Raw genomic sequence first — 26,444 nt, 5'->3', positions numbered from 1 at the left:
TGTGGACTGCAGAGTTTGGTGGATAGAAGAAGGAGAAGTGATATGATTGAGACTTTTAAACTGTTGAGAGGTGGTTACACAGTTGACACTGGGGAGTTCTTTCGCTTGGTTGAACAGCGGGAAGGAGTGATGACAAGAGGCCATCCCTGGAAGTTATGAAAGGAAACTGTGAGCAAGAGGGTTATATTTCTATCTTCTAAGGCACTTTGTACCGTATCAATCCACCTATATCTTGGTCTTCCTCTGTGTCGTTTTCCTGCCAACTTGGCAGAGAACACTTGTTTTGCTAATCTTTCCTCACCCATTGTTTAAGTGACCATACCATATAAGATTAGCTCTGCTAACGCTCCCTGGATGCTGACAATGTCAAGTTCTTTCCTAATATCCTCATTTTGAATATGATATTGCTATTGATGCCATCCATTCACGCCTCTAATCTTTCTCAGGACTCTCATATCTGCAGTCTCTAGTCTTCGGTCAAGTGTTTTACTTCTGACCCAGCTCTCAGATCCATAAGTTAAAACTGGTTTGAACACTGTCTTGTATACAGCTAATTTAGTTTTCCGACTAATTTCTCTCTTATTCCATATGAATTTATTCAATTGAGTTCCTACCATACCAGCTTTGTTAATTCTGTTGTCTATTTCTATAATTAATTTACCATCTTCACTAAAAATCGTGCCTAAGTAGATGAAATGTTTTACTTGTTCCACAGGTTCCCCATTCACAACACAGTTGACATTTTCAACAATTCCACCTATTTTCATTGTCTTTGTCTTTTCAATGAATCTTTTCTTTTGAATAATTTGTCTTTGTCTTTTGAATAATTGTTGTAATATCTATTACAACAATTATTCAATTTAGTTAGGAACTCTTGCAAACTTGTAGCAGATTTATTTAGAAGTATAACATCATCCACATAAAGCAAAGAGCTGACATTAACATCTCCAATTCTGATATCATGTTTAATACCACTTTCCTTCATAATGTGATCCATACAGATAACAAATAACAGAGGTGATAATGTACATCCTTGTCTCACACCAGATTTAACATTAAACCATCTTCCTGTACTTCCTTCAATTCTAACTGCTGACTTATAACTCAAATAAAGACTAAGTATTTCTTGATATAATGCCTCATTGACACCATATAACTGTAGCGTATTGAATAACTTCTCTCTTGGCACCTTGTCATATGCCTTTTCCAAATCGACAAAACTTAAATACAGATCTCTGTTATATTCCCATGAGTTCTCAACTATTTGTCATAAAGTGAAGATCTGATCCTGACAGCCTCTATTTGGCCTGAATACAGCTTGTTCTTCACCAAGCTTATCTTCCACAATTCTTCTCAACCGTTTCTCAAGCATACGTGCATAGATCTTGCCAGGAACACTCAGTAGGGAAATACTGAGTGTTCCTGGCAAGATCTATAAAAAGGGAAATAAAACCTCTGTAATTCTTACATTCAGTTTTATTTCCCTTTTTATACATGAGCAATATTAGAGCTCTACTCCAATCATCGGGAATTCGTCCCTCTGTCCAGGCTTTCTGAACTATACAGCGCAGCCACTGTAAGACTTTTATACCACCATACTTCAGCATTTCTGGTCGAATATCATCTGCTCCTGCTGCCTTCACATTTCAAGCCTTTGATGGCTATTTCTACTTCAAGTATGGATATGTATTCCTGACTGCATGCCTGGTCAGTGATTTTTATCACTGTGCTGTCAACACGGCTTGTTTCATTTAGCAATTTTTCGAAGTAATTACTCCATACTTCAAGGATATCTTTTTCTCCCATTTTCATGTCACCTTTATCATCTCTAACTCCTTTTACAGCACTCTTTTCTCCATTCCTAAACTTCTTGAATAACCTCCAGAATATTTTGCCACCTTCTTGATATTTATTTTCTATGTTCTTGCCAAAGTCCTCCCATGACTTTTGTTTAGCTAGTTTTACACCCTGTTTCACTTTCTTACAATTGTCTCTGTATTCTCTAAGAGCACAAGCTGACTTATTTGCCAGGAACTTTTGATATGCTTTCTTCTTTTCCTTCACTGCCTCTTTAACTTCCTGTGTCCACCATCGAGTTCTAATTTTTCTATCCTTGCAGACAATTTCACCATATGCCTCTCTGGCTGAATCAATCAGGGTTTTCTTTAAGGCTTGCTAACGAATCTCCAAGTTTGGTTCCTGTTCTCAAACTCTTTCATTTTTTCTTCAATAATCTTTGTATATGTTAGTCTACAGTTCACATCTAAGAGCTGCTCAACTTTTATTCGCTTTAAAACTTTTTTTACATGTTATTCTTTTCAATATGAAATTCAATTTTATCCTGCTCAAGACTAAATAGTGATCACTTCCAATTTCAAATCCTCTGTACACTCTGGTGTCCTGCACCAGGGAGAAAACATCACTATCAACAATAACATAGTCAATGAGACTTTTCTTATTCCTTGCCTCTTCTCTCCATGTGAATTTGTGCACATTTTTATGTTGGAACATGGTGTTAGTAATAACCAATCAATGTCCTGAGCAGAAATCAAACAGATATTTGCCATTATTATTAGCTTTGCTCTTTTCTCCAAATTTTCCCAAAATATTTTTGTATGTCTCACAATCATTTCCTACTCTGCTATTTTGATCCCCAATAAGGACCAACTTTCCTTTTTCGTTGTGCCAGTTGCTTTTTCTTAAAAAAATTCCTCCACTTCTACCTTAGTAGAACCTTCTGTGGGAACATAGGCACAAATAAATCTCATTGTCCAGTTCCCCATTCTCATATTTGCCCACATTATTCTACTTGAAACTGCCTGCCATTCAAGAAGATTAGCCTCATATTTTGTGTTGAATACTATGGCTACTCCTTCTTTTCCTTGATTGCCATTGCCTGAATATAACATTTTGTATTTATTGCTCAGAAAGATCTCATCAGTTTTTGTCTTTATTGTTTCGGTCACCCCTATTATGTCGATCTGGTACTTATCTAATTCCTCAGCTAGCTCCATTTCTTTGCCATTCAGGCTTCTTGTGTTGATAGTACCGATCTTTAACTCTGGTGATGTTAAGTTGGGGTGTGCTTTCAGATTTGTTCCAGTAGCTGACTTTTTGCTGTTCGCCCTGGTTCCATGGCGAAAACAACAGGGGCCTTGTTTAACCAGGTGACTCCCCCCATCCAGCATGAAATTTTGTCATGTTGTACCATCATATTTTATTTTGGTTTAACCAATTAGAATATAATTTGGTTGGCTAAATCCCAAATTGCCAGCCCATCCTCGTTCGTTCAGTATCCAGGAGATACCCAACAGGGTGCACCACGAGAAGGCGAGGATTGGACATTAGGTCAGAAGCCCTGGTCGGTTCTCTGCATTCCTTTAAAGGTTATGTGGAGGTATCCTCTCAGTTATACAGCTTTGACTCTTAAGCACCCAATATACTTTTCTCATAGCCTTATTAAAATTTAGCTGTCATTCTAATCAAACCACAATAAGTCCTTTCCTTTGTTGTTATAGTATTCATTATAGAAAAAAATTACTTATTACTGTGTATAAATTTATTACTCAAACTCACTGTGTTTTCTACCTTCACATTAAAGTGATTATCTGATACCACATCAGTTTTTTCTTAACTTTTTCATACTTTGTATCACCTGCAAAACAACCTAACATCTCCAGTAAGATCACAGGTTATATCAAATATGAATTAAATAACAATGACTAAATACAGAAAAATAGGACACCTTTAGCCATTCTTCTTTTGAGATTCTACTCTTCTATACAACATCTCACTGAATCTGCTAAAACCACAGTATATCTATTCATACCATTCTAGCATCACAGTTAACTCTCACTACAGTGAATAAGTAGGTACTCAAGGAATAGTTACACAAACAGCAGCAATTAATAGTGGGACCAGTTTAGAAATTGTAACAGACAACACAAGGTACTAAAGTCCTAATTAGATGGCACCTCAGATTTTTGGTAAATTGATACAACCATACTTGTTGAGGTTAAGAGAATGTTTTAAAGCTATAACAAACTCTTATATCTTACTCTTTTCAGCTATAGCATATTTGTGTGTGTGTTCTGGGTGTTTATCAGAACAGATCCCCTCCCCCCATCATATGTGTGTGTGTGTGTATGTATATATATATATATATATATATATATATATATATATATATTATTATTATTACTACAACCTCCATGGAATAGGCAGACTCATCGTGGGAGATTCATTCGATTCACAACATATTTATCATATAGAATCTTAAAATACTTAACACTGATTGCAATAACAACACATTCTGGTAATGCGTTCCATTCACTGACAATTCTCCATATAAAATATCTACTCCTCACAACCTTCTTCACCACACGTTTATATAATTTTCATGGATGACCTCTGATTCTTCCCCTCTCACCTTCTACTCTTTTTATAATCCTCTAGGAATTACTCTGATAAAATCCTCTCACTAACTTAAATATCTCTAACATATCACCTCATTTCCTCCTATCCAGCAAACTCTGCAATCCACATTTCTTAAACCTCTCTCCATAGCCAGCATTCCAAAGTCCTAATATTAAATTAGTCACTCATCTCTGGACCCTCGCCAATGTCTCCACATCACATTGAAAACCAGGTGACCAGATCTGAGCACAATAGTCAAAGTGTGGTCTGACCAGTGCCTTACACATAGCACAACCACTTCCTTATTTCCAAATGTTAGAGTACTTCTTATCATAGCACTATGATGTGCAACCTTTGCAACACTAGCAATATGCCCTCTAAACTTCAGTCTACTGTCAACCATCACTCCCAAATCTCATTCACTTTGTGCAGTATGTCACCATTGATATAGTACACAGCCATATACGTATACACACATACATACATTATCATCTTCATCAGCGACTGTCAATCCATTGCTGGATGACTTTCCAAGATTACTCCAAAACTGTCTGTCCATGGCTCCCCACCCCGATGTCACTCCTGCAAATCTGATAATATTATCAATCTATTATGATTTAGGTCAGCGTCGTGGTTGTTTCTCCCCACATGGAATCCAATCCAGTACTTCTTTTGTCCATCATTGATCTTGTCTTCAAGCAATATGCCCAGCCCAGCCCCACTTCAAATATCCCACTCTTCCCATGATGTCAGAGATCCTGGCCCGATCTCCTATCCATGTATTCCTTTTGTGATCCAGTCTTGTGATACCAAGCATACTTCTCTCCATACTAAACTGTGTTGTTCCCAATCCGCGAACCTCACCTGGACATTGGCTTTTGAATACTGAATGTAGCCCTCCAAATGCCCTCCACCCAAGCATCGTGCATCCCTTAATTTCATCCATGATATTTTGTTTCATTGATATCTGTTATCCTAAGTATATGTAGTGGGTCTTCTTTAGGTTTATCCCCAGTCCAACTGTTTTGCTAGCAATTTGGAGTTCTTGGATATGAGTCTGTAATTCATGAGCAGTTGAAGTAAAGTTAGCTATGTTATCTGCAAAGCATAAATTACTTAAATATCTTCCATTTATATTCAGACCCCCACCCCTCCCAATCAAGAAGCCCGAACATTTCTTTCAGGCACGGCGTGAACAACTTCAGAAACATCTTGTCACCCTGTCCCACACCTCTCTGCACCTCCCCAGCAGAGATGTCTCCACCGAAATGAATTGCCATTGCGGCACTGGTGTATGCCAAACCCATAGCTCCCCCACCCAATGGTCCCATAATGCCCCAAGTATTGCACAAGCCCCACTGAATCAAAGGCCCCCTCATAATCAATAAAATCAAGACATAATGGCAACTGGTATTCATTACACTGTTCAATAATCTGCTGCACAACCTGAACATAGTCCACCATACCAAAGCCAGCCGACCCCTCTGGCCATGCCAGGTCCCGAGTCACACAAAGCCCATGAGCCAAGACTCCTGTAAACCACTGATAGTAGACTGATAGGTCAGTAGTTTGCCAAGTCCTCCACTTCACCCTTCTTCAGGCATAAAGCAAATAAATACACATATATATATATACATACATATATGTATGTATACACACACACACACACACACACATAACAGATGTCATCTATGGACTTTTTTCGAAGTTGGATCGAATTACGGAAGCAATGTGTAGTATGATGTTCTCTCAAATAATATTATCGTTGCTCACATGAATACTAGCATCAACACGTGACCAGTAGGACAGTCAAACACAATGGCCAAGGCATGAGTGTCGTTTGAGGAACGCAAGACCATCTTAAAGTGGTATTTCAAATTTGAGAATGTTGGTGAAGTTCAACAACAATGGAGGCATGAGTTTGCAACACAACCTCCAACACGTCTCACAATTGCATGTATTCATGATAAGTTTGAGACCCATAGTACCGTGTGTGATGTGCACAAGGGTATTTGAAACAGTTTACACACTCGCCACAGAAGTCTACCACACAATGTGCATGAGACAGGAGTTAGCAGTGTAAGCATATGGTGCATTCTTAAAGCAGCTAAATGAAAAATTCACATCCCAAGATTATTACATGCAATGAATGAAGACAATTGAAGAATGCAGTATTGTGAGTGGTTTCAACACATGGTAGATGAGGAGTTTGTGAGAAAGATGGTTTGGTCTTTTTTTAATTTAAAAAAATTAAAAAAATTTAAGCACAATTTAAGATTAATGGAACAGCGAATCAGCATAATTGTGTTTACTGGGCTCCAGAAAATCTGAGCATTCATGTGGACAAGGCAGTCAATTTACCGAGGCTAAATGTCTGGTGTGGATTGTCATCTAGGAGTTTAATAGGACCATTCTTCTTTGAAGGTACTGTTATTAATCAAGTGAACCTAGACATGATAGGCACATCCATTTTTGCTGGCCATTCATGCACTTTATAGGAATGATCAATTTCTCTTTCAACAAGATGGTGCACCACCACACTACCACCGAGATGCGAGAGCTTACCTCAATGAGAGTTTGCTGTGACGATGGATAGGATGAAGAGGTGCAGTTGAGTTCCCCCCCATGTTCTCCTGATTAAATACCCTTGGACTTCTACCTATGGGGGACTCTACAGGATGTAGTGTATTGTAGAAAACCAGCTACACTGGTGGCTGTTCAGAAAGAAGTTCCACCACCACTCAATCCACCAACTTACAGCGAACCACCTCATCTACACCAATGCCATCTACTGTCCACCACTAGTATATTTTCACAGACAATCACAAACATCCATGCCCATGGCATGGCAGGATTCGAACCGGCGGCCTTTTGGCTGGAGAGCAGATACGTTAACCACTCTGCCAACCAGGCATATGTGTACATGTGTATGTGTGTGTGTGTATATATACATGCATGTATGTATGTTAAGAATTATACCTTCACAGTTATGAAGGTAATTTATGTTCTTATATCCTTGTATGTTCTTTCTTGTGGTTATATCAGTTGCTTTAATATCATTTTTGTTCTAGATGTTTATCAGTACTTTACAGATACCCAATCATATATATTTGTGTTTTTACATATATATATGTGCATGTATACATACATGTAATAATAATAATACACGTAATAATAATAATGCAAGTTACTCCATGGAGTCTTAGACTTGTCGAGGAAGGCCCTAAACATCATATCAAGCATATCCAACATTTGTTGGATATCCATCACACTTTGCTTTGAACTCATTCACAGTTAATGGCCACAACAGATTGGCAACCTATTCCACTCATTCACCACTGTCCAAGCAAAAAATCTAGTTCTAACATCCTTGCTAACTGCACTCTTGCTCAGTTTCCAAGGATGGGCCCTAGTTCTCCCACCACTAGACTGCTTCGAAAAAATTTCCTCTGAATTAATCTGGCAGAAACCCTTCGGTAATTTGTATGTCTCAATTATATAATCATATCCACCTTTTCTGCCTTTCTTAGCCGGCTTGCTAGGCCAAGTGGTTAGCATATCCGCTCTTCAGCCAAGAGGCTGCAGATTCGAATCTTGTCATGGGTATGGATGTTTGTGATTGTCAGTGAATATACTAGTGGTGGGGGGAGGTAGATGGCATTGGTGTAGTTGCAATTGGTTGTAGTTGGTGGCCTGAGTGGTGGAGACAGGGAATTTTAGAGTAGGTACCCTCCCTCGATGAGTCTTTGGACTCCCTGGAGGTGTCAAGTCATCATCATGCATACATATCAAGGATTTAGGCCTAGCATGGTCTGTTCTGGCCTTAGAAGTCATCGTTGAATCATTTAAGAGGATGTCCTGTTTTCTTTTTCTTAATGGCTTGTACTTTAAGGCTTGTTTTGGTAATCTTTCTGTTTACATTCTAAGAACGTGTTCCATCCATTTATGTTTATATTTTTTAATTTTTTCTATTACTGGTTCTTGGTTTAATTCTTTCATAATTTCTTCGTTTCTTTTGTGATCAAATAAGGTACACTTTGCAGTTTTTCTCATAAACTTCATTTCTGCTGTTGTTAATCTTTGTTTGTCTTTTTGTTTTATTGTCCAGATTTTGCTTCCATACATTAAGACTGGTAGGGCTAATGTATTGTAAACCTTTAGTCTGGTTTGTTTTTGAACTAGGTTTGGTTTAAATATAGAGTTAATCACAGCTGTTATTTTTAAATATTTTGCAATTTTTACGTTTATATCTTTTTCATTTTCATATGTGATCGTACATCCTAGGTAATTAAATGAATTCACCTGTTATAAGATCTTGTTATCTATTACTATTTTAGTTCTTGCTAGATCTTGTCCTTTAAAGGCCATAGTTTTTGATTTTTCTGTTGATATTATCATACCATAATCTTTGGCTATCTTATTTAGATCTAAAATAGCTTTCTGTAAATTATCCTCAGAATTTGTAATTATTATTTGGTCGTCGGCAAAGAGGAGAGTGTTCAAGTTTACTGTAGAAAAAAGTTTAATTCCTTGATGTAAATTTTTATTCCATTTTATTATTATTTCATTTAAGTAGATATTAAATGAGAGGGGACATCCCTGTCGGAACCCTTGGTTTATCTCTCGTATATGATAGCTCGTGATTTAATCTTATTTGTATTTGATTATTTTCATATATACTTGTGATAGCTTTTAGGATATTATTTGGTATTTGTCTTTCTTTTAATATGTTAAATAATATGTTTCTTTTAACTTTGTCAAATGCTTTTTCAAAGTCAATAAATGCAATATGTGTTTCTAAATTGTATTCTCTTCTTTTCTCTATTATTAATTTTAGGCAAAAGGCCAGGTCTATATGCATTTGTCCTTTTCTAAATCCATTCTGTACTTCTAAAATAAAGTTTTCGGAATAGTGGTTCAAGAACAGAACCTTGTGGCATGCCACTAGTCACAGGCCTTCTTTTGAACTCTATTCCTCAATACTTTTCTTTTCTTTTAGGCTTGCACGGCGATCGGAATGCATTTTTGGAAATTATGGAGACAACTACCGTGTTTGAATAAAAACTTTAGTTTAATATTACTAAAATTTACAATTCGACATGTCGACCTTTATGTCAAGGTCATCTTCTGGAGCGTACAAATATACACAAGAAACAAGCTATGCTACAATCAGACTGGTTCGTTAAAGACACTGACCTACCGCTACCACAATTGTTGGCCTGACCTCTGGTGAAAAAAAAATAAAAAAATAAAAAAAATTATACATCAACACTAGAGTCCTATTATTTGTGTTGTCTACTATATACATATATTAACATCATTCCAGCCAGTTGGAGTGGAATGGTTTCTAATACTAGCGGATTGGCTAGAGTCCTGACTTATGTTGAATCTTTCTATTCCTCAATAAACTACTCTGATATCTTCTCTCCATCAACCACCCTCTTATTCACCTCACCAACCCTATATCCATACTCATATGCTGCAATTTATTGATTAGAATTCCATTTAGTATCCTGTCAAAGGCCTTTACAAAGTCCAGCAGCTTCACTGTAAACCCATTACCTTTATCGAGATCAGCTGTCACTATGTTATAAAATGTGAACAAGTTACTGAGGCAAAAAATACTCTTTACAAAATCATGTTGTCCCCCATACAGTATCCTATTTCCCTCTATCCATGGATGTATTTTGCTCCTGACTAATTTCTCCAATACCCTGACAACTCCTGATATGCTGATTGGTTGGTAATTTGCTACATCGGTCTTGAATTCTCCTTTATGCAATGGTACTAATTTCTCCTCTTTCCATCCCCTGTGTGTGCATATACATTATCTACCAATAATTGTCCAGACACCCATTATTTGAAGTTATGGAATATTCCAGGTTTGTTAATAACATAAAAACTGGTGTACAGATAGTAGGAAGCAGTATTTCATCATAGCAGTTGAATACAGGTGGTATGGCAACACGACGTGAATTCAGTGACTTCGAGAGAGAGGTGTCATCATAAGTTGTCAAGTTGGTGACACATCCATACGTGACATTGGAGCATCCAAAATGAACAGATGGCAATGTGATCAACAAATGGAGACATTCTGGTATCACTAGTGTTGGAAAACATCCAGGGTGGCTGCCGAAAATGACTGACAGGGACAGGAGGGTGTTCAAACGGGTGGCATGCAATGACCGGCTACAATCGGCACTGACCATCCAAGATGAGTTCCAAAGCGCAGTACCACCATGGCAAGCACTAATATTGTAGGGAAAAAACTCCATTTACTGGGTTTTCATGGAAGGGCAGCTGCAGACAAGCCAAACATTACAACACCGAACAAGGATACAGCTCATCTGGCCTGCTACAAAAAGCATGTGAACTGGACAATTGACCAGTGGAGGTACTCTGGAGTGATGAATCAAGGTTCACCTGCTTCCAGTCTGAGGGCAGGGTGTGGAGGCAGCCTGGTGAACACTTGTTACTGCAGTGTGTTTACCCAGTAAAATTTGGTGGTGGTTGTGGAGTAATGGTGTGGGGGTGAATTCAGCTGGTTTCGAGTGGGAGCGCTGGTCAATGTCCATGGTTCCATGAAGGAAGATAAGTACCTTGATATTCTGGATAATCAGGTGCTGCCTACACTGTGGAGTTTTTATGGAATGGACCTGTGTTACTATCAAGACAATGCCCCATTTCACAAAGCTGCAGCTGTTATGGAATGAAGAGATGGGTGTTATATGACTGCCCTGGCCTGTGCAGAGTCCTAACCTCAACCCATCGAACAATTGACTTTTCTTATTTCTTCCATGATACATTTTCTGATTGTTTTGCCCAATTCAGTGTATTCGAGTTTATTCTGCAGGTTATGTACCTGTTTTTTTCCTCTTCATTTCTTCATAAGCTGTTTGTTTATTCAGAAATTTTTCTTGTTTCTCTGGTACCAACTATTTCAAGTGAGCATTGTAAAAGATTTTGGGTAATAATGCCATTACTTTCTGATGGATCAGAATCTTCATCTATAATAAGATTTTTAAATCTATTGTTTACTTCATGTTGGAATATATCTTTTTTAATGTTGAGTTTGTGTACATCTATGTTTTGCTTTGATCTTTGGAACATGTTTCTTTCTTTCTTTTTGGCAGTTTATTTAAATCATACTGCATACCATATGATGATCATTTCCAATGTTGAAGGTGTTGATAACAAAAGTCCTAAAAAGATGTTTTATTATTCCTGAAAATAAAGTCAATTTCATGAGTTTTTCCATTTAGACTTTTCCATGTCTATTTTCTATGTGTTTTTTTCCTGAAAAAAGAATTCATGATGTACAGGCAAGGCCAGCGCAACTGTATAAGCAAAATAAGCATTTGCCCAGGGTGGCAAATTTTCATAAATTTATACAAAATTTGCAGCCCAGAAAGCTCGTAAAGTACATTTTTAACATTTCTTAGCAGTGCCTTTTCATTTTCGTGAGTGAAAATAACGAACAGTGAAACTATTGTTGTAATGCAAGTAAATATAAACGACTGCTTTACAGATCTTTGGACGGATGATACTGGCATCAAAAATAATTACACCAGAAACTTACAAAATACCTTAAATGATATGATAACAATGAAGGAATTAAAGGACAACCTAAATAAAATAAAAAATGCCAAATCAGCAGGAGAAGATGGGATAAACTCCAAACTGTATAAATTTGCTGAAAAAAAATTTCATCAAAGATTACTAAAATTTTTAAATAAAATATATACAAATGGACAAATACCAATAGAATGGAATACAAACATAGTAATACCTATATTTAAAAAAGGGAATAAAACAAAACCTGCTAACCACAGAGGCATTAGTTTATTGAATACATGCTACAAAATATATAGCAGAATACTTAATGAAAAACTAAAAATATACAGTGAAAAAAATATTACTAGAATGTCAAAATGAATTTAGAAAAGGACGCTCCACAATGGATGCTGCTTTTTGTTTAAAACTACTTATAGAAAAAAGAAGAGAATTTATTTTACTCATCTTTTGTTTATAGATTACAAAAAAGCATTTGACAAAGTAAAAAGATATATACTGTTTGATATATTACAAAGAATAAATATACCTAATATTTTACTACATGCAGTATTGAATATATATAAAGATAATGAAATAAAATTAAATGAAAAATTGTCTGAAAAACAATCTATAAACCAAGGAGTAAGACAGTGATGCCCTCTGTCTCCAACACTTTTCAATATTTACATGAATGAAATATTAATACAGTGGAATACCTTAAACAATCAAGGTATAGAAGTTTCCCAGAATAACAAAATAAATATGCTATATTTGCAGATGATCAGGTAATAATATCAGATAAGGAAGACAAATTACAAAGAGCAATATATAATTAAAACATTATAGTAGAACAGTTTGGAATGAAAATTTCCATAGATAAAACTAAAACAATGGCATTTTGTGGACAACTCCAGTTAGAAGCAAAATAGTTATTAATAATAAAATAATAGAACAGATAAATACTTTCAGTTATTTTGGATGTGAAACATCATATGAAGGAGAAAAACACATAATAAAACCTTCGAAATTTTTACAGATTATAGGCCAGATAAATAGAACACTCAACCCAAATATAGTACAAAAAGAAACATGCTTGAAAATATACAATACACATTGCAATATACAATGCAAAATACACATTATTAGATCAAAAAAGAAATGAAGACATTTTAAAAGAACTAAAACCAAAATCAATAGAAGAAAAACTAAACAATTATAAACAAAAATGGATTGAACATGTAAACCAAATGGCCACCACCTGACATCTTAAACAAATACTAAAATATAAGCAATTGGAAAAAGAAAACCAGGGCGTCCTCTTAAACGATGACTTCTAAGGCTGGAACAGGCCATGCTAATCCTAAATCCTTGATATGCATGATGATGATAAGCCAATTGGAAAGAGAAGGCAGGGTAGACTTCAAAAAAGGATATTGGATGGATAATGACCAGAACAGACCAATATGGTCTATACACGTAATTAGTGTTATGATGTAAGTGAAATTAAAATATTTTAAATAAAATTAAAATTTAAAAACATTGGAAAATTTCTTCCCACTTCTAATAGGTAAGGCATTTCATTTTATATAGGGGGATAAGGGGGGGGGTATCAATGCATGTCTTGCCACGGGCGGCATAAACTATAGCGCCGGTGCTGCATACGGGTTTCTTTTTCTGCAAATTTTATTAGCCTTGCTCTTCTATCATTTCTCATGCCATATCCAAAATTTCCCATTGAGCTTTCATCACTGTTGTATACCAATTCTAGCATTAAAGTCTCCCATTTCAATTTTGAAATGATGTTTTTCTTTATTGTAAATTTGGGACACATCAAGTCTCCAATTTCTTCATCAGAATGACTTATTGTTGGGGCAGACTTGGATGATCTTGAGAGTGTATTTTTTTGGGATTTGGACAACAATACTTTCTAATTATTATTATTACACCCTCCATGGAGTCAACAGACTCATCATGGGAGGTTCAATATACTTATTTAATAAGATATACTGTCAAATTCTATTATGCTGTTCTTCATAATTTTCAGTGGAGTTGGATTCATGCTTATCATGCATCCAATTCCACTGATTCTTTCCTTATCTTGGCCTCTATAATACAGATGTCTCCATTTTTTAAATGAAGAATTTCTTCACCATTATGTCTAACTTCACACAGTCCAAGAATGTCCCATGTTAGTCACTTTAGCTCTTCAGTTCAGTTAGCCATATTTCACTGCTCAGAGTCCTACACTTTAAAGTTCCAAGGTCTAGTTTCCAATGGCAGCATGATCTGGTTACCTGGGGATTCTTAGCAACCTCTGCCTTAATATTTAACTGCCTGCTGCTGTAGGTAGCAACAATCTGGCCTCCAGAGAATGAGGGTAATTTTATCCCTGTTTGATTAATCTTGGAAGATTGGGCCATAATTCACCACACTGACTGACTGTGGATTGATGAATAGCAATATTTTCACATGGAATCACCAGCCCAAAACCAGTGGTCCATGGCTCTTTATTCAATATATTCAGAGCTGCCCTGAATATACATATGTGTGTGTACATACACGTACATTATATATAAAAACAGGCAAGGAGGGTCACTTGGTTAGTAAAGGTAGCAAAAGTGAAGTATGAGCAGCAGTTAGCCAATGAAGCCAAAAAGAATCCTAGGGCATTCTTTCGACGTGTAGCCGGCAAAAAAAAAAAATAATAATAATGATTATGGAAGGATGACACTGATTGCAGAAAATGGAATAAGAACAACTCTTGCAGAGGATATAATTGAGATATTTAATGAGCAGTTCATAAAGGTCTTTGATTCTTGTGAATGTGAAACTGGAGAGCTGTCAAACTCTCCATGATACCTGATAGGTATCATGGAGAGTTTGACAGCAGTTGATGACGAGCAGGAGAGACTGCCTGTGAGCAACAGGTTTATGGAAAATTGAGCAAACTTGATGTTAATAAGGCTATGGAACTTGATAATATATTACCACATATCTTGAAGGAATGTGCCAAGGAGTTGGCATCTATCTGCCTTGATATATTTGTTTAATATGAATCCTGCACTGGGTCAAGTCTAGAAGTTGGTTGATAACAATGGTATTATATTTTATGGAGAGCTGAATTTGCTAAAGGGAGGTCACATTTTAGTAATCTGCTTACATATTATAATAAGGTGATGGCCTCCTTGGACAGAGGAGAGGAGTACACAGTAATATACTTAGATTTCATAAAGGCTTTTGATAGATTTCCACGTGATAAGTTGATAGTCAAAGTAGAGCGGATGGGGTTGGATTGGTGGTGCCCGTGAAGTTTTAAGTGAGGGTGCTGCCTATACAAAATAATTTTTTTTAAATTCTTTTTTTCCTAATCAGTAACCAATTTATTAATAAATAAATCTACCGATTTATTTATTAATAAATTGGTTACTGATTAGGGAAAAAAAAGAATTTATTTATTAATAAATTAGTTATTACTGATTAGGAAAAAAAAGAATTTTTTAAAAATTATTTTGTATAGGCAGCACCCCCACTTAAAACTTCATGGGCCGCCACTAGGTTGGATATTAGATTAGTGCATTGGATCGGAGACTGGATACCTGATAGGTATCAGCAAGTTGTGCATGGGGGGTAGGGGGCAATATCCCGAGAGAGGAAAGTCACTAGGTGTACCTCAGGGGGTCTGTTTGAGGGCCATTGCTGTTTAACTTGTATGTTAATGATATTGGCAAAGATTTGGATGGGGATATTCAGTTGTTTGCAGATTATGCAAAGTTGGGACAAACTATTAGGAGTAGAGCAGATGTCTTACAAAAAGACTTGAATAGATTGAGTGAATGGGCACGGAAATGTGGATGCCAGTTCATTGTTGCAAAATATAAGGTTTTAAAATTTGGGAAACAAAGATGGGATGTAGAATTTGTGCTTGGTGGGGATATTATTATTATTATTATTACCCCAAGACCTCATGGAGTCAGAGACTCATCTGGGAGGTCCTTTTTATCACACACACACACACACAGCTCATCATACTGTGCCTTGAACACACTCAAACTCCTTGCAGACACCACACTCTCAGGCAAGGCATTCCAATCATTTACAACTCTGCACGAAAAAAACCTGCCTCTCACTCCCCTACTCACACCCTCTTTATACAGTTTCCAGGGATGACCTCTGGTTCTCCCCCAATTTCCGACTATTTTCTGTAGAACTTCTCCAGCATTGATCCTATAACAACTCCTTACCAACTTATAGGTCTCTATCATATCTCCCCTCTTCCTCCAGTCCACCAGACTCTGCAAATTACATCTTCTCAATCTTTTCTCATACTCAACATTCCAGAGGTCAGAAACTACTTTAGTCAGTCGCCTCTGGACCCTTTCCAATATCTCTTCATCCTTCTGAAAACCAGGTGACCAAATCTGGGCACAATAGTCCATGTGTGGCCTAATCAAAGCCTTATACAATGGAACAAGATATATTGTTGGAGGTGGATGATATAAGAGATCTTGGGGTGATGGTGGATAAGGATCTAAAATGCAAGGACACATTGCCAAAATTGTGAGAACAACACAATGAATTCTAAGAATGATTGGCTTATATATGGCTATAAGAACACTGGCTTGTAGAAGTAAGGAGATTCTTGTGTTCCATCGTATAAGGCTCTGTTTAGGCCAGACATGGACTACAGCACACAGATTTGGTCACCTGGTTTTCAAAAACACAAAGAGATGTTGGAAAAGATACACATGCGACTAACTAAGGTAGTTTCTGATCTTTGGAATGTTGAATACGAGAAAAGGTTGAGAAGATGCAATTTAGTCTAGTGGATAGGAAGAAGAAGGGTGATATGTTAGAGACCTACAAGTTAGTAAGGGGTTGTTACAGGATCAATGTTGAAGAGGTTTTACAGAAAATTGCAAGATCAGAGGAGAACCAGAGGTCTTCCCTGATAGCTGTATAAGGCAGATGTGAGCAGGGAGGAGAGAGAGAAGGTATTTGCCTGCAGAGTTGTGAATGATTGGAATGCCTTGTGAGAGAATGTTGTGTGTACTGAGAATTTGAATGTGTTTAGGTAAGGTGCAGTACGATGAGTGGTGTGTATGACAAAAGGACCTACTAGAAGAGACTTTGACTTCATGAGGTCTTAGGATAATATATATATATGGGCCAACATAAACCTTCATGGGCCTTATATACTCTTGAATAGGGTTTTGCAACGCTATATCTCTGCATATCTGTACATATACACACACATGCAGAGATATAGTATTGCAAAACCCTATTCAAGAGTTTAGATGGCCCATGATGTATGTTCTACTGGATCCTATTGAGAGCCTTTGATGCCACTCAAGAGGATCCAGCTTGTTGCAAGATACGGAAAAATTATAAAGGTAGTAGTTAATAGCAGAAGCATGGGAAGTCAGTGATATCCTCTAATCAGATTTACAGAAAAGTATCCTATTTTTAGCTTTGCACATATATGACACTGCAGTTAATGAAAGTAATTTTTATTTATATATTATCAGTATGTTTTTTTTTCATATAACCATATATTATTATAATCATCATTATGTTTTTCCTTAGGTAAGTTTAGCATTCGGTGTACTAATACAAATTATATATACTCGAATAGTATATATATATATACTACAGTACACGAATCCTGAACATGCTCATCATATTACACTCGTTTAAAGTCTTAAGAACTAATTCAGTATATGCAAACTAACAAATCATGAAACATTCGTACAAAATGGAGATTGCAACATAAATATCTATAACTTACTGCAAGTATTTTTATCTTAAGCAAGAACTGTAACATCATCTTGTAAGGGGGGGGGAAAAACGATGGTTAAAAAAAAAAAAGTAAAGAAAAAAAAAACAGAAGGGAAAAAAGTGATGTGATGACCGTACTAACCTCTAGCAACCACCCTCGGATACCAGCGCGTGTCTGGTTTTAACCAGTCATTGTTTCTTGTCGGCACTTTTATCACAAGCACAACTGGATTAGCATTAAAGAATCAGAGAGCATACATTTCGCTACAATTCCAAACAGAATGCCAGATAACTACTTGACAGAATTAACTATCATTGACAACGTCACTAAGTTCCAAAGGTAACTTGAACAGGTGTTATTGGACTAGTAAAACTAAAATGCATTACCGAAGTTCTTCCTTGGATGTTTTCCACGTGACTAATAGCGTCATAGTGATAAGAAAGATCTGATTGGCAGAAGAGACGGACGGAAGTCGGGACGTACATATACCTGACAGGTAGGTGGAAGAACGCGCTCAAGAGAAATGGCATCCGTAAATGCTGTATATACGAGTTTTGTTCATTTTGGAATCAGTATGTGGCAGTTCGAACAGCCATCTATCCGGTAGCGAAAAGAACGAAGAATTATCGCAGCAGTTACAAAATGATTGAGAATTCCTGTTCCATCAGGCATATTTTTAATTTTTTTTATTACATGTATTCTTTGATAGCAGAGAGCGTGGTTGTAGTGAAATGCATGTTAATTTCGTTTGAAGAGGCCTCTCACAGTAGAGAACTAGGCGAAACCGCTCAGTAGTACATTTGTGGTTCAGCCTTTACTCAGGGCCGTACTTACACTTTTCCCGAAGCGGACGGAACCCAAGTTAGAGTGCTCCGAGGCCCCTCCTCATTGTTTGAGCCCCTTAAATTGGCCCTAATTTTCGGAGCCCAAAACTAGAGCCTCGTGCGCCTGTGCATAAGTATGGCCCTTCACTAAACTGCGCCCTGTGCATGTTTTGCAAAAAGAAAACAATTTTTCAGGGAAGTTTTTCCACACAAAGAGAAATCGAGTGTTTTGTCCTTCCTGACCGCCGATATGAGACCAGATAACTCATCTTTTGTTTAAACCCTCATAAACGTGCCTCGCGTAGAAATCGCACCCAGCTTTTCGAAACGAAAGACATCGCTACTGCAGTACACCAGTCCAACAATATGAGACCATACAAAAAAAAAAAAAAAAATCGTTAATGCGTAACTGTTTAAAAATAATCATTAAAATGTTATTTCTATTACTAATGAGGTCAGGTCCTTTCCGCATAAAACGCCATTTGCTTGTATGCGGGAATAAGTTATTAAGGAGAGCTACATTTTTTTTTTTTTTAAGTTTTATACGAATAAAAATCAATGTTCTTTCTAAGCTGTTATTATTTTTTTATTTACATAAATGGGATTTTCTTACACAGTACAAATTGGGATACTTTTTCTGGTTTGCAATAGTAATAGTATTAATTTAAATTCAGTTTAGTCACTACGACGAACGATATTATAGATACATCCATAGTTTATGGCAACTGTAAATGAAACTTAAAACGTTTCGAAATTTACCAGATTGCTTCTGAGAATGTAACCTTCGGCGTAGAAGTTGCCTTGGCTTGCATGACTTAAGACATGCTCTCTCTCCAGGAGCCATTATATATTCGCTTTTTATTATTATTATTATTATTGCTTGTTGTAGGTTTTACTGGCCTGAAACAGAACAGAAAGACAGAAACCTTAAGATGCAAAAAAAAAAAAAAAAATTTAGTACCACAGTAAGCCTGATTCAGAAATTTAACTTCATCATAAGTGAACTCTCAGTAAATACTTGGTCGTATAATGAGGTACTACTATCACATCACAAGCTAATTGAAAGAAGACATTTTTACTCTGCTACACACAACTCACCGTCTCCACCACTAAATCCATTAACTGACAACGCCATCTACCGCTAACCATCAATAGTTTTTTTTTTTTTTTTTTCCCTAAATTCCACATGTTCTCCTGGCCAATTTGCTTGTATTCAGGATAAAAAAAAAAAACCTGAGTTTCCATGAGGGGAAAACCCTGTTATCTCTGCATAATATTGGATAAGACATCTGCAATTGAAAAAGCCCATATAAAGATTCCTCTCGCCACTACGAGAATCGAGCTGAAGTCTTTTCCAATCGAAACGTGTGTGTATACCATCGTTCTTTCAACTTTCAAACGTTCTTTCAAAAAAAAAAATATTATATTGCTAGTTAGTTGGGGATAGGTGGCAATGTGTGCGGTTGGTAAATAAAAAAAAATTAAAAACCTTCCGTGTGTAAACCAAAACATTTTAGGTAAATTTTTTCTCGTATTTACATTTCGCTATAATATGTGGATGTTTTTAGAATATCCCTCCATAATAGATCAAATAAACTAAACTGAAACCTTTTAGGTTCCATACTTTATGACTATGAACTAACCGAGAGTTCGCGTATAATAAATTTAACATTCCGACTGGCGAAAGATCCTTTTCAAAGCTGAAAATTATTAAAAATCATCTTCGCAGTACAATGGCACAGGCAGAGGCGTGCCAGGGGTATTTGCCACCCGGGTGTAAACTTTTATCGGCCACCCCTTAAAAAAAAAATTAAAAGAAATTGCATGTAGCATTTACTACAATAAATGAAATAACAATTTATTCAAACCAAAAGTTACATGTCTTATTTATTAAAAACACAGAATACATAGTTTCGTATAATTATTTTTAACATTTTTTCAAAAACACACAAAAAAAGAACAACAATTATTTCTTAATATAAACAAAGATTAATTGCACATGCCTTTATGTAAAATTTGCTTGAACGTGATTTTTTTGTAGCAAAATCATTTATTATATCCTTTATATCTAAATTAGTAGCAATTTGATGTTCTATGCTTAAACTGTATCATTGTACTGCGGAGATGATTTTTTATGATTTTGAAAAGGATCTTTCGCCAGTTGCAACAGTCACAGGTATTTTTAAATAAATTCTTAGTGTTGTTGACAAATTGGGGAAAACACTAAGATCATTCGGAAATATATACTCAAGTACCGAAAATGCGTTCATGTTCATATGCGTTCAATTTTATCTCCAAATCTTTACAATATTTAAATTTTTCTCATTGGTTTTAATAAATAAATGTCATTTAAAAATTCAAAAACATCATTATGTTCATTCAATAATATAAATCTTTCATCCACTTTTGAAATCGCTCTATCAATTATAACTAAATAAAAATTGACTTTGAAATTTTGTTCTTGCGCTTCAATAACTTCGTTTCCACTTTCATTCATACGAGAATAATCTTTTTGTTTTCCGAGGTCTGACGATTGGCATAAAGGAAAAATTGGATCACAATCCACTGTATTTGCAATTTCGGTTGCTTCCCCTAACATATTTTTGAATGCCTCGTTGGTTCTACAATCCTTTAAATAATTTTTAGGTCTATCAACGTTTTCATTATTATAGAGTAATGACGTCCGGTTTTGGCATCAAATTACTTATGACATCGATAAGATTTGATGCCCTATAACAAAACAAGAGAACATATGAATTTGAAAGATTTCATTTTTAATAATAATGATTCAGCTTCGTTCCTTGTGTCGCTATCTCTTGATTTATCTTGATATGAAATGTATAAAGCATCGTATATTTCTTCTAAATTATACCTTAAACCTTTTACAGCGTCTATGAGGCTTGACCATCTCGTATCGCAAACTTTTTTTAACAGTAAAACTTGGGCATTCCTCTTTTAAGATTTTCCAACGATAGGCTGATTTAGAAGAAGAAAAATTATATATTTCCTGAATTAATGAAAAAAAAAATGCTATTTCACGCGGAACACTTGCAGCATCATTTACAACTAGATTAAGCGTATGAGCGGCAGATGGTACGTAAAACGCTCTCTGGTTCATATCTAATATTCTCTTTTGGAGACCCTGCTTTTTGTCCTTCATGTGTGCCCCGTTATCATATGCTTGAGCACGTACATCGTGAAGATTTATATTTTCTGATTGCAAAAAATCGACAACAAAATTGTGTTAAACCTTCGCCTGTTGAGGGTAATTGAATAAAATTCTAAAAAGTGTTCTCTGATTTCTATTTTCTTGTTGTCATTATCGAGGTAAACAAATCTCTTACAATACTTGATTGATTTTCGCAAGTTGCGTCTGGAGCGGTGTCTAAAGTGATAGCGTAATATTTATTTAATTTTAGCATTTTAACAATATTAGATTTTATTTTTTTCTCCTATTATTGAAATGATTTAATTTTGTATCTTTTCGCCTAAATAACGTGGCATTTTGTTCTTATCGGTTTGTATTCGACTTATATGATCTGCCATTACATTATCGAATTTTGCTACAGTTTCTATGAATTTTAAAAAATTACCGTTGCTATCTTCAAAAAGCTTATTACTGTTACGACAGAAAGTTAAATTTTGTCCTGCTAAAAATTGAAGTGTATAAATAATCCTTTCTATTACTGATTACCAACGATTTTTTTCTAGTTTTATTAATTGTTCATTTATCGCATCTATTGTGTGATTATTTATAAATGACTTTTTTAAATCGATCCATGACTTGTAACATTTGATGTGTGCTTCACTTTTTTCACGGCGCTCTAATGTTCTCGATAAATAATCGCAATAACCAATTGCATCATTGAACGCATTAATTTTATCGTTAAAAAGTTTACCAGGAAAACAATAACTGAATTTTTGCATTTAGAATAAAATTACCAATTTTTGTGTATCTTTTCGTTCTTACTCAATCGTTTATAGTAATAATCTGCTGAAAATGATCTGTTTTTTTCATCTTTTGGTAAATATCATATATCATATATTTGTTTTGGTCCAACATCTATTAGAATCATTTTGAGATTATCTGTTATTTTTAGAGGCCACTTTCCTGGATCATCAAACTCATGCTCAAGGATAGAATTCATAAGAGAGTTTTCGGTTGTTATACTTGTATTGCACACGCTTATGTCACCTGTTTCTTCCGGTGAACCGCGTGAGCTGTTGCGAGTTTCAGAAGTGAAAGATGAATTTTCTAAGCATCGTTTTTTAGCAGCCATAGAATCTTCAGTTAAATGTATGGCAAAAGAAGAAGAATCTTCAATATTTTCTCGAGCAGCAACTGAAGATTTGTCTGTACATGAAGATGCAAAATAATTGTAAATAGGAGTCGTAAATTTTTTTACATTTTCTTCTTTTGTGCTCTTCGTTTTCTATATTCTGCTCCAGAAAATCTTTTTCTTCCGTTTGACATCTGAAAGTGAGGGTTATTAATATTATATTAGTTAAATTTTGCGATGTAGGATATACCAAGAAATCAATATTATTACTATTAATGATTACACTGCATTGTATAATCCAAATTAGATATCAGCTACATAAAATAAATATTTGATATTTGTTTCTTGCCGCCCTATCAATGTTGCCGCCCGGGTGCGGTGCACCCTTTGCACCCCTTGGTTGGCGCGGCCCTGTGCAAGGGTTACTTACCCAAAAAATTGCTGCTATAATGCGAAGAACGCTGACATGTACGGCAGGTAAATAGATGATAGTTTCACTCTATAAGGTGCTAGGCGGGCCTCATTTAAACTTCTGCCCACAGATCCGGTAACCTGGCTATATTGGTGACAGGGAAACAGAGTGCAGACGCGAATAATTAATACTGTTTAGGATTCGGGAATGTTGAGTATGAGGACAGATTGAGGGAATGTGGTCTTCGGCAAACGGAAGAAGGGGCAATATGGTTGAGACGAATAAGCGGATCAGAGGAGCCTATCAAGATACAGGGGACATTACTGCACAGGATAATGGGTGACGGGAGAATTGGAGATCATGTGAATAAAGAGGTGAGAAAGAGGTTTTTTGATTGGCGAGTGATGAACGAGTGGAATGCATTGCCAGAGTCGGTAGGGAATGCTCCAATATTGAATGCTTCGAAGACACGACATGATACTTATCGTGGTTTGTTAGTGTTTGACCTCCCGCGATGTCTTGGGACTCCATAGTGGCTTGGAAGTGATATTAATACTATTATTCGATTTAATCATTTATCCTCACCGAGTTCGTTGTTCATTTACAGTCGCATACTTGTGAAACTAACCGAAGCAAATATAAACAAAATTTATCATAAAATGTTAATACAGGAAATCTTGCCAGCTTGAATGGCTGAGTGGTTAGCGTACCCGCTCTCCAATCATCAGGCTGTGGGTGTGAATCCTACCATTGCCATGGATTTTTGTGATTGCGTTTAGGTGGATGAAGAATTTCATCTCCCCGTGTGAGACCACCATCCTACTTATTGGAGGTCTGAAGTGGCTTCAAAAAAGTTCCATGTTTTGGTGTCAGGAGCAAAGTTTCCGGACTATATAAGAAATAAATTAAAAATACGAGAAATATATCTTCTTCTTTTTTCTTTTTCTTCTCCTTGGCTTCGCGTATTAGGCAATTGTTTGCTTGTAACGTTTTCAAGGGTCTAAAAAGTCGTTCTCCCATCTCCTCCTGGGTCTTCCTCTTGATTGGTGTCTATTGGGTTTATATTTCCTGGCAATGTTTGACCATCTCTCCTCGATCATTCTTCCTACACGGTTATTCCAGTTCTTTCTATAGTTTGTGATGTCTTCTGTGATGCTAATTATGGATGACTGTTTTCTTATTTCTTCATTTCTTATCTTGTCTATTCTTTTATAGCCCGCGAGCGGTCTTAGGAATTTAACTTCATTTGTGCAGCTTCCACTTGTCTTTTATCTCGTTCTCTCCAAGTCCGTATTTCACTGCCATATTCCAGAATTGGTTTGGCTATTAAGTTGTATTTGGGTTGTTCTAGACATCTTTTTATCGAAGTGTCTGTTCAAAAGTTCCAGTGACTGCTGGGAATTTTTGCTTTTTATATGCAATGTCAATTTCTCCATTGGGGCTTATGCAGTTTCCTAGATGTTTAAATTTGTTCGCTTGTTCTATTACTTTGTTGTGGATGACTAGTTTGCATCTTTTAATTTCTTTACCTTGAAACGCTATTGATTTCGTTTTATTTATTGAGATTTTCATGCCATACTGTTCTGTTGTTTTGTTCAATACGTGAAGATTTTTCTGTAATTGGTCTACATTTTCAGCAAAAATAACTTGATCGTCAGCATGCAAAAGGGCTGGTTAATTTTTTTATTTCCTATTTTAATTCCTATGATTTTGTTTTTCCTCCATTCTCTTGAATAGTTTTCCACACACACACACACACACACACACACACACACACACACACACACACACACACACACACACACACATATATTGCTTTTGTGGTTTGAGGTGGAGCTTTCAATTCACACAGTATATTGATTAATTTTGATCGTGTGCTTTCTCACAATCCAGGAAGGCCATATATATGTTGGCAGGTTAAATTCTATTCTTTTTTTCTATAGTTTGTTTGAGTGTAAATGTGGAATCTGTGTAGGATCTTCCTTTCCTAAAGTGGCATTGTTCTTCTGGAATAATTTCCTCTGCCCATGGTATTAATTAACCTTTTAATTATGTCTAGATATATTTTATAGCATGTATTTAATAAGGATATTCCTCTGTAGTTTCCGCAATCCTTTCTGTTTCCTTTTTTGAATATGTTTGACTATTGCTGTCTTCCATTCTTGTGGGATGTTTCCTTCTTCCCATATTCTCTTTAGGAATTTAATTAATCGTAATTGAAATGGTTTAGAGCTGGATTTGTATAGATCTGAATTTATTCCATCTTCTCCTGTAGCTTTTCTATTTTTTAGTTTTTCCAATATTTTCTTTAGATCATTAAACTGTATTTGTTCTTCATTTGTTTCTTGACTTATTACATAAAATGTAATAAGTAGTGATTGGTCCATTTTTTTTTGAGGAGGGGGCCTTCTAATTGTAGATAATCCTTTGTTTCTTGAGTAATTTTTTAATGATTTTATAGCTCTTTAGTTGAGGTCAATTTACGTCATGCTCTAATCTTGATACAAATTTTTCCCAGTCTTGTCTTCTGATTTTCCTGGTTTCTCTTCTTGTTATTGCTCTGATTCTAAAAACTGATAAAATAGAAAAAAATCCTCACCCCTTCCACGGTGCGAAAGGGGTACTATACGTTTGCAACTAATCTTTCGTGGGTTTGAGCAACACAAAGAAATAGCAGATCAGCACCGCTTCATCTCTAAAAAGTAAGAGAATAAACTTAGAGCTCGGAGCCTCCGTAGTTCGATTGTTAACGATGATTCCCCTTGGTTAAAGTTGATTGGAAAGACCTACGTTCGAGTTTCGTTTAAGAAGCAAACAATCCTATAAACGCTTTTCTAGAGAAACTGCGTTAGCCTCTGTCGTATATACCAAACCGAAACTCCCGAGTTTCCGGTGAAAATTTTCGGTTTTGTTCAACACTTTCATTGCCAAGCTGAAAATTGGAATTTCGTGTGGTGGCCAATTTTTTTTTATTTTTTTTTATGTAGTTAGCGACGTCCACGCGATAACGCGTGATTGGCAATGAGCATGCTAAAGACTGTTTACCAGTAGTAGTGCAGCCACTTCTGACAAGATCAAGATCAAGTTAAGATAAGGAATCGTGACGCCATTGGTCGATGACGTCATTGTGGGCGTGGCTTCAAGGGATTGGAATGTTAGGAATTTCCCTGGGGGCATATGTG

General features: G+C 36.1%; 1 protein-coding gene across 3 annotated transcripts in view; it reads right to left on the bottom strand.

Annotated features, from left to right (window-relative positions):
* LOC150107066 (epidermal growth factor receptor kinase substrate 8-like) overlaps positions 1 to 18,135 on the bottom strand; it is a 379,016-nt gene extending 360,881 nt beyond the window's left edge. The window contains exon 1 of one of the 3 annotated variants that reach the window (XM_090393423.1): positions 17,888 to 18,135. The gene's annotated coding sequence lies outside the window, so the exon portion shown is untranslated. Of the gene's footprint in view, positions 1 to 17,755; positions 17,796 to 17,887 lie in introns of those variants that run through there. The other 2 variants (XM_090393421.1, XM_090393422.1) reach the window with 2 other exon arrangements.
* Between the last annotated feature and the right edge of the window lie 8,309 nt (positions 18,136 to 26,444).

This window comes from Typopeltis vanoorti, chromosome 5 (genome assembly GCF_054136105.1).
Source record: "Typopeltis vanoorti isolate ZY-2024b chromosome 5, IOZ_Tvanoo_1.0, whole genome shotgun sequence".
NCBI lineage: Eukaryota > Metazoa > Arthropoda > Arachnida > Uropygi > Thelyphonidae > Typopeltis > Typopeltis vanoorti.
This window is presented reverse-complemented; position numbering and strand designations above follow the sequence as displayed.